General features: G+C 47.2%; 1 long non-coding RNA gene across 2 annotated transcripts; it reads left to right on the top strand.

Annotated features, from left to right (window-relative positions):
• LOC109281687 (uncharacterized) lies at positions 1-12901 on the top strand. 2 transcript variants are annotated; one of them, XR_002088443.2, is made up of 5 exons: positions 1-304; positions 3536-3592; positions 3864-3931; positions 10579-10635; positions 11638-12901. It is a non-coding gene; the product is annotated as an uncharacterized LOC109281687 (long non-coding RNA). The 2 variants fall into 2 exon arrangements; XR_002088444.2 differs by lacking the exon at positions 3864-3931.
• Positions 12902-14190: the final 1289 nt, after the last annotated feature.

The raw sequence follows: 14190 nt of genomic DNA, 5'->3' as shown, positions 1-14190 counted from the left end.
TGAAATATGTGGAGAATGGATGGTGGCCATATACTGAAGGATCTCTTGTATGGAAAACTCTTTTCAGGAAGAAAATCAGACACACTTCCTTATCTCTGGTTCAAAGATGCTTGCAAGATGAAGCAATGAACATCAAACCAAATGACTGGAAGAAGATTGCTAAGGATCGAAGCACTTAGAAATAGTCTATTAAGCATGGAATAAAGGCTTTTGAGGAAAGAGAAGCCCAATGTGTGGAGGAAAGAAGAAACCTCAAGAAGAACCCTGCACCACATTCAGGATTGTTCAATGTGAATTTCAAAAGGTAAGCATGGGAGGGATTGTCAACCAAGAACTGGGCTCTACAGTCACGCTCACAGATGTTTAGTGAGCTGATGCCTCACTTGGTGCAATTCTATCGTCTCACAAGACAGACAGATACCTTCCATTAACTTTATCATCTGCCCAGGACAGTCTGTGCACATAGATTTTGTTTCAGGTAGAGAGTGGTGTGGAGGGTGAGTCATAACTATGACCCTTGGCTTCCTTCACTCTTTTAGGGAAAGGCAGGAGGCAGAGTAGAATTGAACCTTAGGGCATGTATACACGAGCAAAGAGGTTGCTCCGAGGCCCTGTAAGTCTGCTGGAGTGTGGTAAGCAGCCTCCAGCATCTTGTGTATCAGTGTCCCTGCACTTAAAAATGGTAGCGGGGGTGCTTTATCTAAAGCTTATTCAACAGGGACACTGATACATGAGATGCTCCAGGCACTTTAGAGTGGCTCTCAGAGCTGCTATAATTACCCCTCCCCCCACCCCCTTCCAACCTAACTCCCAGAACATGTGTATAAAATCCCTGAACCTAGGTACAGAAGTTACACATAAACCAGTGTAAGTGATCAGAAATTGGTTTAAACCTGTAACAGAACATAAGTTCAGTGCACCAGGTTTATCTTAAACCAGTTTCAAAATGGCCAAAACTGGTTTAAGATAGGCCTGGTTGAATGTAGTATTAGACTGATCAAACCAGTTTATGCAACTTCTATCCCAGACCCCTTCCTGGTTTAAATTAAATCGGAGTCCCCCAGCAGCCCAGCATGCTTTTCAGCTGTGCTGGGCTGTCTGCTTCAGAGAGCAGGGCTGGCCCTGACCCTCTCCTCCCTAGCTGGAGCATTATCACTGCTGGCTGAGAAGCATCTGCCTACCTTCCCCCAACCCCAATCACTCCCCCTGGCCACTCAAGCAGGGATTCCCCCCCACTTTCCCCTCTGCCACAGCACAGATCCAAAGGCACAGACCCTAGCCAGCATCTGGTCATGATTATGCCACCCCCATACTAGCTAACGCTGAGAGGTGTCTGTGTGTCTCCAATTTCACTGGGACAAAGGCAGACAGGACAGTGTCTGCTTAGGGCTTTCTGGAACTAATCAACAGGTCAGCTGGTCATGTCCCTCCATTCCTTCCTTGGAAAAAGCTGTTTAAGAAGAGCTTGAACTAATGAGAGAGGTTTTTGTTTTCTTGATGGGCTGATAAACTTTGGATTATCAGCTCTATGCTGGCTTGCTTGTCTGTGAGTTTGTTGCAGATAGTATGAAGCAGGGAGAGGGAGATTGAAAAACGCAGTATCAACAGATTCATGCACTCCACACAAGCAGTCCTCCCTCCCCACATCCCCTTTGCCTCAGAGTGCAAGCCAGGGGCTAGGGTCTGGCAACACTCCTGCCTCTTGAGCAGTGAGCCAGGAAAAGCCTGGCGAGGGCTGCTTTCCCCTCTGCCTCCAGGTACACCCCAGCTGGGGCTGTGCAGGCAAGGTGGGGGTTTAAATCCCTCCCTAATCAGAGCCTGGCCATGCTCCCCTGCCCTCAGCTCAGAACTATGTAAGGGAAGGGAGGGCTGCTTTAGTGCCCCTCAGCTTCTAGCCTGAGCCACTCCAGGCATGTGCCTGTATTTCTTGATTCAAAAGTGAATGTCTATCCACTTGCAAATCAGTTCAAGCTCTGAAGGTTAGATTAACATGCAAAGATTGACTCAATTTAGGCTCGGGCTTTTTGAATGTCTGTCCCTAGTCTTAGAGACTAACTGGTTCCTAGAGGCAAGAACTTTCATAGGCAACAACCTATTTTGTTAGATACTTCTAGTGCTCCTAGTGTCCACATTTAGCATCTGATGAAGTAGTTTGGTGCCTTTGAAAGCCAGACCTCTCTAAACCAGTTCATCTCTAAGCTGCCAGCCTGCCCTACCTTCTGCCTGACTTCAGACTAATGTGGCTAACCACTAGGTCTGTGCAAAGCTTCAGTCCCTGATTCGATTTGGCAGAGATTCGGCCTGATTCAGTGGCCGAATCTCCAAATCTGAATAGAATCAGAGGACCCTTTAATCTCTCCGAATCAATTCGGAGTGATTCAGGCAGATTTGGTGATTCAGAAGTAGATACAGCTTTAAATGTTTTTTCTACATACCTCTAGATAGCAGGGTCTTTGAACGCTGTAGTGCTGGGGTGGATGGAGCGTCCCACAGAAGCAGGGTGGGCTCCCCAGCATGCTTGGCAGCAGACCTGGAAATGGACCATAAGCACTTCTGGGTCCACCGGGGAGTGTGCTGGGGAACCCCCCCAGAACCCTCCCGGCTTTATGACTGGTACATCCTGGGTTGGGGAGGGCACCCAGGGTCCTCCAGCAACTGATCGCTGGGCTGGGGAGGCGCGGGGGGGCCCCAGCGCGCTCCCCAGCAGACCTGAAAGTGGACCGGAAGTACTCCACTTCCGGGTTCACTGCTGAGCATACTGGAGAGCCCCCCGTGCTGCTGTGGGATGCTCCATCTGCCCTAGCACTGGAACAGTCACAAACCACGCTGCTACCTCAAGGTATGTAAACAAACTTTTAAAGCTGTGCCTGTGTCTGAATCTCTGATTCACCGAATCAGCATCAAATTGTCAGATTCGGATTCAGCAGAATCAAATTGGGGACAGTGAACCGAATCAACGGATCGAATCACTGCCCCAGATTTGGGCCAAATCCAAATCTGAATTGAATAGACCCCATTTCACACACCCTTACAGACCACCTGTAACCTTCCATGCCACTCAATAGCACGTTTTGCTCTTACTGGCTTTTCGGGCGGTGCCGTCTCTTTAACAGTTGACAGCTCACCGTTCAGTCAGATACCTTAGATAGTCCCCAGGGGTTCTCGCCTGCATGTCTTGTTGGAAAAAATGTGTTATTGGCAGGATGATTTTAAGTCCTGCCTTTCCTGGGTCCCTTCTTCAATCTTCCCACCTGGCTTTCTGCCTCAGGGCTCTGCCTCCCCTACACCCTGCCTTACACCAACAAGATGTTAATTCCAGACTGCAACTAGGATTTGTCAAGGTAAAGGTTTTCTTATTGTACCCTTTCAAGTAAGAAAACTCTGATTTGGACAGCCTACTGTCCAGCTTTAGGCTGTACGTCAACTGGCCTGTAATTTTACCAGCCCCGAATTACCTCGCTCTCCGGAGTGCTTCTGTCTCCCTCTGGTTTGGATCCTTGGCAGCCCACAGATCCGTCTCTCTCTTTTTTCTCAGGTTCGATGTCTTCCCACTCTCGGCTGGCCATATCTGGGATCCAGTGCTCCATCTCCAGTAAGTTGTTAGGCCCTCCTGGTCTTAACTTATCCCTGCCTGGCCCATCTTAGGGCTGCCACCACATGCCTTCCGGGGGCTGTAAACAGCTCCGGGCTACTCTGGGCCCTCTGGAGGACTCACATCTGGTCCTCCCTGATCCTCATCCTGTGGGGTTTTTATGTCCCCTCCAGGGGTCTGGCCGGCGAATTGGCATTGGAACACCGCCATAAAGTGGGTGCCAGCCCCAGCTCTCCCCGCCCCATAGTGAGGTTTTTTCTTCTTTCTTCAGTGCGGCGTTTTCTTTCCTGCATCCCTGTTCTGGCTGCACTTCTGGTCTCTGGCAGTGTCCTCTCTCGGGTAAGTTTCTCTTCATGGTGGTGTCCCTGCCATACATCCCCCTACTTAAGTTGCCTTGTGGCGGAGAAGCGTCTCTGTTTTGGTTGTCAATAACCTTGATGTCTGCCCTGGAAGTGTCTGTCACCATTGCATATGTCTCGTTACATCTGGACAGGAAATCCATGATCTTGTTCGTTACTCCGGGCCTGTAACTCACAAAGAATTTAAAGGGCTGTAAAGACAAAGCCTGTCACGTTATTTGTGCATTATCGTTCTTTGTCTTATTTAACCATTGTATTGGAGCATGGTCAGTCACTAACTTAAACTCTCTGCCAATCAAATAATAGCAAAAATAATTAACCTCCCATTTTATCTCCAAACACACCCTTTCAATAGCGGACTACCTTTTTTCAGCCGCGTTTAGCTTTTTGCTGGCAAAAGCGATTGGTCGCTCTATGCCTTCATGTTCTTGGCATAACACAGCTCCTATGGCTGTCTCTGACGCATCTGTCTGTAGGATAAACATTTTGGAAAAATCGGGTGTTATGACTACCACGTTGCTGCACAGCACTCCTTTGATGTCCCTGAAAGCCACTTCCACTTGAGGTGTCCACTGTATGGAGCCACAGACCTGCCCTTTCATTGCATCTGTTAGGGCTGAGGCCTTTTTGGCAAAGTGTGAAATAAATCTTCTATAGTAATTGGCCAGGCCTAGAAATGACCTCATCTGTTTCTTAGTTTGAGGGGGTAGGTAGTTTTCTATTGTAACTGCCTTGCTCACCAAAGGCTGTATGACCCCTTGTCCAACTCTAAACCCCAGACAGTTGGTTTCCTGCATCCCTAATGAACATTTTTTGGGGTTAGCAGTCATCCCTACCTGATAAAGTTCTTGCAGTACTGCTTTCAAATGACGCATGTGTTGGAACCATGATTGTGAATAGATAACGATGTCATCAATGTAGGGCACATTGTGTGGGGTGCGAGAACGCAGTTCATAAGGCGCTGGAAGGTATCAGTGGCCCCATGGAGGCCAAAAGGCATCCCTGTAAATTCAAATAACCCCCATGGTATGCTGAAGGCAGTTTTCGGCTGGTCTTTGGCTGCCATGGGTATCTGCCAATACCCTTTTGACAGGTTGATCGTGGATATGTACTGGGCTTCTCCTATCCTTTCTAGGAATTCCTCTGAAAGTGGCATGGGGAATGCATCAAATCTTGCAATTTCATTCACCCTCTGGAAGTCTATGCAGATTCTCAGGGAGCCATCTACCTTAGGTACTACTACCATTGGGCTTCGCCAGGGACTACAAGACGGTATTATGACCCCTTGGGCCAGCATCTTATGGATCTCCTGGCATACCTTGGGCTGTAAATAGTGAGGAATAATTCTCCACTTTTCTTGCACAATGGTTCCCTCTGGGGTGTTAATCTCATGCCTTACACCCTTGGCCTTCCCAGGTCTTTCATTGAATATGTCACTAAACCCTTGTATGAGCGCTTGTAGCTGCACTCATTGGTCTTTCTTCAGCCATGGCCCCTGTTCTACTTTCTCCTGCAGTTTTACCCTTCTCGACTGATAGTCTGCTTCAGGTCCTAATTCCTTGGAGGGGTCCTCCGGACTAAGCATCCAACCCTCTGGTTCCCGCCAGGCCTTCAGCAGGTTAACATGGTATAGCTGTTGCTCCCTCCAGTGCTCTGGTCGATACACCTCGTAACCTACAGGGCCAGCCTATTTTATAAGGTCAAATGGCCCCTGCCATCTTGTTAACATTTTGTCTGCAGTTGTGGGGAGTAATACAAGGACCTTGTCTCCTACATGGAATTTCCTGACACGTGCTCATTTATCATATTCCTGGTTTTGCCTTTGCTGGGCATCTGCTAGGTTTTCCTGAGCTAATCACCTAGCTTGTCTAAGTTTTTCCACCATCTCCTGTCTATGTGTCTGACTTTCTGCCATCCCGTACTTTCCCATTCCTCCCTTATTTCTTGCAGCAAGCCTCTTGGCTTATGTCCAAATATTAAATCAAATGGAGATAGTTTGGTGGATGTCTGGGGCGTGTCCCTCAATGCAAATAGCAGAGGTGTCAGAATTAGATCCCACCTTTGGGTTCCTCCTGAGCACAGAGCCGTAGTAAATGTTTAACCAGACCATTGGTCTGTGAATGATAGATAGAAGTCCATAACTGCCAGATTCCTAGCACCTGCCACATGGCTTTAATAACCAGTGCCATAAAGTTTGTGCCTTGGTCTGTGATTATTTCTCTTGGGACTCCCACCCTTGATATCCATTTTAATAATTCTTCGGCAATTTGAGGTGCAGTTGCCGACAGTAGATGTACTGCCTCCAGGTAATGGGTCGCATAGTCTACTATGACTAATATGTCCTGGTACCCTGCACTACTCTTCGTCAGGGGGCCCACAATGTCTAATGCTATTCTGTCAAAGGGTGTCTTAATCAGGGGCATCACTTGCAAATGGGCCTTCAGTGGCCATCTTTCTTGACCCTTTGGCATTAAGGACAAGCCTTGCACTACTGTGTGATCTCTTCCCTCATCCCTTGCCAGAAGAACCTTTGTTCAATCTTGGAGATGGTCTTGTCCCTCCCAAAATGACCTCCCATTGGGGTAGTGTGCACTAATTCCCATACTCGTCTACAGAAGGGGTGTGGTACCATCAATTGTCATGTCCATTCACCTGAGTGGACACTTCCTTACTCTATATTTCATAGATTTCATAGACATTAGGGCTGGAAGGGACCTCGGAAGATCATCGAGTCCAGCCCCCCGCCCAAAGGGCAGGACGTCAGCTGGGGTCATAGGATCCCAGCAAGATAAGCATCCAGTTTCATCTTGAAGGTGTTCAATGAAGGCGCTTGAACCGCCTCTGGTGGCAGGCTGTTCCAGACCTTGGGGGCTCGGACAGTAAAGAAATTCTTCCTTATGTCCAGCCTGAAACGATCTTGTAGTAGTTTGTGACCATTCATCCTCGTCATCCCTTGGGGCGCTCTGGTGAACAAACGTTCCCCTAGATACTGGTGGTCACCCCTGATAAACTTGTAGGTGGCCATCAGATCACCCCTGAGCCTGCGCTTTTCCAGGCTAAAGAGCCCCAGGGCTCTCAGCCTGTCATCGTAGGGTCTGCTTCCCTGACCCCTGATCATGCGCGTGGCTCTTCTCTGGACTCTCTCAAGCTTCTCCACATCCTTTTTGAATTGTAGAGCCCAAAACTGGACGCAGTACTCCAGCTGCGGCCTCACTAAGGCCGAGTACAGGGGGAGAATGACGTCCCGGGATTTGCTTGAGAAGCATCTATGGATGCAAGCCAGCGTTTTGGTCGCTTTACTAGCCGCAGCATCGCATTGCAGGATCATGTTCATCTTGTGGTCAATGATGACCCCCAAGTCTCTTTCTTCCATAGTGCTAACCAACATAGCACTGCCGAGCCTATAAGGATGCTGCGGGTTTTTCTTCCCAAGGTGGAGAACCTTGCATTTATCGGCGTTGAACACCATCAGATTCTCGTCCGCCCACTTGCTGAGCCTGTCCAGGTCAGCCTGGATCACCTGCCTGTCTTCTGGCGTGGATGCTTTGCCCCAAAGTTTGGTGTCATCGGCGAACTTGGCCAGTCCGCTTCTGACTCCAGTGTCCACATCGTTAATGAAGATGTTGAACAGTATGGGTCCAAGGACAGAGCCCTGGGGGACCCCACTGGTCACAGGACACCACGATGAGTGACTTCCATCAATTACTACCCTCTGGGTCCGACCCCGGAGCCAATTTTCCAGCCAGTGGATCGTGGGGAACCCAAGGCGACAATTGGCCAGTTTCTCCAAGAGACGATCATGGGACACCAGATCGAAGGCTTTTTTGAAGTCAAGATATATGACATCAATCTCAACTCCCTTGTCCAGGTGATAGGTCACCTGGTCGTAGAAGGAAATGAGATTAGTCAAGCAAGACCTACCCGCAACAAACCCATGCTGGCTATCCCTTAAGATGTTGGCGTCGGCCAGTCCATTAAGGATGGCCTCCTTAATAAACTTTTCTAAGATCTTCCCCGGGATAGAAGTCAGGCTGATGGGCCTATAGTTAGCCGGATCCACTTTCCTCCCTTTCTTGAAGATAGGCACCACGTTGGCCTTCTTCCAGTCTTCGGGCACTACACCAGAGCGCCAAGAGTTTTCAAAGATCCGCGCTAGAGGCTGGGCTATGATGCTCGCCAGCTTCTTGAGTACTCTGGGGTGAAGATTGTCAGGGCCGGCTGACTTGAAGGTATCCAGCTTCTCAAGATGTTCCTTCACAAAGTCAGCATTAATGGAGGGCAGGGGATCACCCTCACCCGGACTTCCCGGCCCTGTAGTGGGCACGGGCGTCCCATGGGGCTGATGAAAGACCGACGCAAAGTACCTATTTAATAGGTTGGCTTTTTCCTGGGCGTCAGTTGTCAGTTGCCCCATCTGGTTCAGCAGGGGTCCAACGTTGCCCCTGCTTTTCCTCCGGCTCCCCACATATCTGAAAAAGGACTTTTTATTGTCCTTGATGCTCAAAGCTAGCTGGAGTTCAGTTGCAGCCTTGGCTTTCCTGGTCTGCTCCCTACAGGAGCGGACCAGTGCAGAATAATCCTCCTTGGAGGTGACTCCCATCCTCCATCCTTTGTAGGCCTTTCTTTTTAGCCTCAGGAGGTCTGCTAGGTCCCTGGAGAGCCAGGGGGGCTGCTGTGCCCTCTTGCTGCCTTTCCTCCGAGATGGAATAGACTTAGTTTGTGCATTGAGGATCGCTCCCTTGAGGAGCAACCACTCTTCTTGAACTCCCCTCTCCCTGCGGTCACAGTCCCTTAGGGCCTCACTGACAAGCCTCCTGAGCTTGTCAAAGTCGGCTTTCCTGAAGTCAAGGACTTGCGTGTTGCTGACCGACTTGCCAGCTTTTCGGCGGATGGTGAAGGTGATCAGCTCGTGGTCGCTGTCACCCAGCTTCCCATCGATCACTAGGTCGCCGACTAGGTCCTCCCCAGTAGCCAGCACCAGGTACATAATAGCCCATTATGTATTTCAAAATGTGGATCACTTATGATCAGAGCTGGCTGGGTCACCTCATCCTTGATATGGGCCACCTCTTCCCCTTGAATCCTCAAGAATTCCTTGTCATCTTTCTGAGTCATCCTGAATTGGATGGTCCCATGGCTGCAGTTCCCAAGTTCACCAAATCTTCCTCCCCCCGGGGAAGATGCCTCTTCTTCAGCTACCCAACCTTCGACTTTGGGCCAGCCTTTCCTTTTCAATTTGTCCCTATGGACTTCCTCTAGGACTTTGTACAAAGGGGGCCAGTCCAGTCCTATGATCATTTGGCCATCTAATTCGGGTGCGAATCCCACCCACATTCTTCCCTTCCAGTTGGCTATCTTCATGTTGACATAGCCTCTCGTACTGATCGGCTTCCCCATGGATGCAACACATCCTTACCAGCTTTCACCAGTCTATAGCATCTTCTGGTATCAGTCCAGCCCTCACTAGAGTCTGGGAGCAACCTGTGTCTAGGGTAGCTTGTACTGTCTTACCAGCTACTCAGGCTGTCACCATAGGCCTATCCCAAATGGCTACTTCCTCACTCTGCCTGAAGCTGAAATCCAACTCTTGAATGGCTTTGTTGGCTTCAGATTGTTCCTTTAACCCCGGACTGTCCCCCACTGACTTCCATCTTTCTTGCCTGCCCAGTGTGCATTCCCAAGAGATGTGGCCTGACCTCCCATATCTATAGCACATTACCCCTTTTCTTGGGTACCTCTAAGCTGTGTAATATAGCTGCCTTTAACTTATCATAATCATAGGCCTATTCCCTAGGAAGGGCCTGGTATGCCGCCTGAGCTTTCCCCACTAGCAGGGACCCTAATTGGCTTGCCCACTGCAGCCTGTCTAGCTCCATTTGTATGGCTGTTCACTCAAATGATTCGATATATGCCTTAGCATTATCTTCTTTGGTCATCTTGTGCATTCTGAAAGAGGTCCAGTTTCTCTGCAGCCATTCTTGTTGCTGCAGCGCCTATTGTTGCTGGACCTCTAGCACTTTAGTAACAGTATGTAATGTCTGGCCTAACAGCTCAGTTTGGGGTGCTAGATTTACCTCCATCTCCATGTCAGCCTTCAGGGTCAACCCCTCCTCGTGTTTCCCAGCCAGTGCACCAATTTGTAACCTCCCGTGCTGCTCACTAGTGCATTTCACTCTTACTGGCTTTTCAGGCACTGCTGTCTCTTTAACGGTTGAGAGTTTGCCGTTCAGTCAGATATCTTGGAAGGTCCCCAGGGGTTCTCACCTGCCACATCTTGGAATAAATTTATTATCAAGAGGATGATTTTAAGTCCTGCCTTTCCTGGGTTCCTTCTTCAATCTCTCTGTCCGGCTTTCTGCCTCGGGGCTCTGCCTCCCCTACGCTGCCTTACACAAACAGATGTTAATTCCAGACTGCAACTAGGACTCATTATGGTAAAGGTTTTCTCGTTGTACACTTTTAAGTCAGAAAACTCTGATTTGAATGGTGTACCATCTGGCTTTAGGCCGTACGTGAACTGGCCTGCAATTTTACCAGCCCCGGATTACCTTGCTCTCTGGTGTGCTTCTGACTTCCTCTGGTTTGGGTCCACGGCAGCCCACGGATCTGTCTCTCTCTTTTTCTCAGGTTTGACATCGTCCCACTCCCAGCTGGCCATATCCGGGATCCAGTGCTCCGTCTCCGGTAAGTAGTTAGGCCCTCCTGGGCTTAACTTATCTCTGCCTGATCCCTCTTGGGGCTGCCACCACATGCCTTCTAAGAGACTATAAACAGCTCCGGGTCACTCTGAGCCCTCCAGAGGATTCTCCTCCGGTGGGGTTTTTATGTCCCCTCCAGGGGACCAGCTGGCGAATCGGCGTTGGCACGCCACCATAAAGCGGGTCCATGCCAATGCCAGTGCCGGCCCCAGTTCTCCCTTGGCCCGTGGCATTTTTTTTTCTTAGTTTTTCCATGCAGCATTTTTTTTCTCCATGTCCCTGTTCCAACTGTGCTTCTGATCCCCGGCAGTGTCCCGCCAGCTCTGTGCCTCCTCCCTTAGGTAAGTTTCTCTTCATGGCGGTGTCCCCGCCACACCACCTCTGCTTTTTCAGGAGAGAAATTCTGAAGCCATCTAACTCTCTCTCATGCACTGTAGGTACACTTTGGTCCATATCTTTTGTTCTTTTACAGCAATGAAAGTTAGCAACCTAAGTCTTAACTACTGACAAACTAAATCTAAATTAAGTAGACTAACACAAAATGGCTGCAGGTTTGTTCAGCTCTGGTGAGTATAGCTGTAAAAGTCAGATTTTAGGGACTGAGTCAATCCAGGACAATAAAGAAAAAAAACGAACAAACCCTGGCCTGTAGAACAAACATCTCCCTCTTGTTTTGAAGGCAAAAACCACAGCAAAACACGCTCCCCTTAATGGCCTTCCCAGAATCATCACACTAACTGGTCCTACTGCCACATCATTAAAAAAAAATGAACTAAGGATTGTGGCTTTTACATTCTTCACCCCTTCCCATCTCCCACCTAACACCTTATATGTTCCCACAGCTGTCTGTGTTGAACAGTGGTTCCCCCCTGGTCTCCTTTCTCTTCATTGTTAATGCTTTCATCAGTTGCTTTTGTGTTCAGTCACCTCTTCTGGTGGCTAAGCCAAACTGAAATGTGGTGTTCCTCAAACCATTTCTTCTTTTCAGGAACTTCTTCTAGGAGCTGGCTGTAGTCTATAGCCTTCTCTCACCAGTTAGATTATTGTACTAAAGCAATTGTGTCCTGAGCTCTGCAGTGTGGGATGTTGAAGTGATAGCACACACCCAAGGCAGCAGAACCACAAGTAGTTGAAGACAGATGCTAGGATCACAGCAGGAGCTGCAGCAGCCATACCAGTAGCATGTGAGGATGCCTCTCTCCAGACCATTTGGATTTAGAGGGTGAGAAATGGAGACTACTTTTCAATTGCTCTGATGATCTTCAAATCACAGTTCATAGAAAGAGCTTTCTTGGATTATTAAAGTGGCTGAGACATGTCGATGGACTAAGGCATGCAGTAGTCGACTGAAAAGGTCAGAAAAGCACCTGTACTCTGATATTGTACTAATTCTGAGGGCTCCATTCAGCAAAACCCACCAAAGGAGAAACACTTCTCTAATGAAATAGTAAATGTATTAATTAATGCTTTAAATGGGCTTAGTAACACCGCATTTTCTCTAGATTTTTTAAATATTTCCCATAAAAGTACAAACTAGTAACAATACTGACTTCATTCCCGTACCCAGGGGAATATGCCCTACCTGGGTTCCATGCATCTTGGGTTTCAAAGTACAGAGCAAGCGGAAATACTCATCTTCATACTCTCACCTAAGAGCAGATATTGGGAAATGGGGACAGAAGGATGGGAAGGTTTATGAGCCTTGACTTTATGACCTCTACTCAAGGGCCAGACTGGTGATATAGCTCAGCAGCATGATACTATCCCCAAGAAGCTGAGAGGAAGGATGGGAGCTATTGTGACTCAGGTGTTTCTTTGAACCCTAATTCCTCTTGCATCTTATATAACTCCTCAAGAAGTTATGCTGGGCTGTGCCCAGTATCACAGTCTTGCCCAAGAAGAGTAAGAACTTGTATTAGAGCTATTGTGGGTCAAACTGTGATCCCCTTCTTCACTCTGAATAGTAACTTACTCTCTAGGAAAGTACAGTAGAATAACTTACTCTACAGGAAATCCAGTGAAGTCACTGGGTGAATATCTTAACCCTATGGAAATCAAAAGAGATATCGTCTTTGATTTCTGGGGGGGAATCCAGATTTCACTGAATTTGGAGTAGAGTGCAGCCCAATGTAAGGAAAGGGTGTCAGAGCATGGCCCCACATTTTTGATTTTCAATAACATGCCTGACAGTGTCTCACTTGTTTTCATGTCATTCCAAAAGAAAGGCAAATCAAGGCTTAGGTTATTTTTATCCATTTTATTGATATTGTACATATGCTGATATATAGTGCATTACAATACTGACAGCTAGATTCTTTATAAATGTTTAGTTTAACTATCTTTTTAAAATTTTCACAATAAAAATAATCAAATACCATGCCAACATTTTGTTACAAATTATCACGTTAATCCCATTTTGATTTCATGACATACATATCTGTACAGAGGACCCCATATCACAGAGCATTCACAGTGCATAAGGTCACAGTCATTGAAAAAATAAATAACATGATAAATAGATTTGTGCTATTTACAGTTTACAAAGTCATCACTTTCAGTTTTCAAATTAAGCAGCTATAGAAATGTGTACTAGTATTTAAAGAGGTACTGCACCTCTGCAGGGTGCATTGCAAATGCCTGCAAGTGTGAAACAAAGGGAAGTGTAAAAGGATCAGAAGTTATTTCAGTGTTCACAAATGTCGCTGAATGTTTTCCTGCAACCAAGTTGATACTGGAAGCCAAATTCTGTTCTTGGTTCCACTGATGCAAACCTGGACTAACTCCAAGGCCATCAATAATGAAGTGACATGGATGAGAATCCAGTGGAAGTGAGGGCAAGAATTTGGTTACAGCTTTGTTGCAGAATTTCAGGCATTTTGAATGTAACTGCTGCTGTAGTAGCAGATTTAGTTCTTTGTATACGCAAATGGTATATGGATGAAGGCCATTATCTTGCTGCAATAACCCTCTGAAAAGGGGCTCAGTGGGTATTAGTCATTTGAAGACTACCTGTCTGATTTTGATATATTCTGATACCTTTTGATTTTGCTACAACTCCCTGTTGCAGTACATCAATCTTCACATTTGCCTTTCAAGTTTACCAAGATCAACTCAAAGATCAGCAGGCCTAAGATGACATACATTCTTTTTGCAGAAATAAAAAGAAACAGAATTAATTTCATACCAGCAATTGCCTTTAAGGTACAATGAAAATGATGCTAGCTCTCAATTACCAGTAGTTTCTGTTAGACAATGCTTTATATATCAGAAGTACAGTAGCAAGAAAATGTGCAATACATGAATTGCCACTTATTAACCATTTCAGCAAATGTTGCAAGAGCTACAAATACTTTAAATTTAAATGCACAGATGTGTAGGACCTTGTTGCTTTCCCCAGGAAAAGACTTCAGGACCCCACATACTGGTGCCAAGTTCTGCCCTTGGCATCATGATGAAGCCACTACAGTAAAAGCCAGCAGAAATATATAAATACAGGTTCAAGAAGCCCACAAGGTTTTAAACCTGTGCATATTTTGCTCTA

This window comes from Alligator mississippiensis, chromosome 2 (genome assembly GCF_030867095.1).
Source record: "Alligator mississippiensis isolate rAllMis1 chromosome 2, rAllMis1, whole genome shotgun sequence".
In the NCBI taxonomy this organism is placed as follows: Eukaryota; Metazoa; Chordata; order Crocodylia; family Alligatoridae; genus Alligator; species Alligator mississippiensis.
Note: the sequence above shows the minus strand (reverse complement) of the source record. Positions and strands in the feature narration are given on the sequence as shown.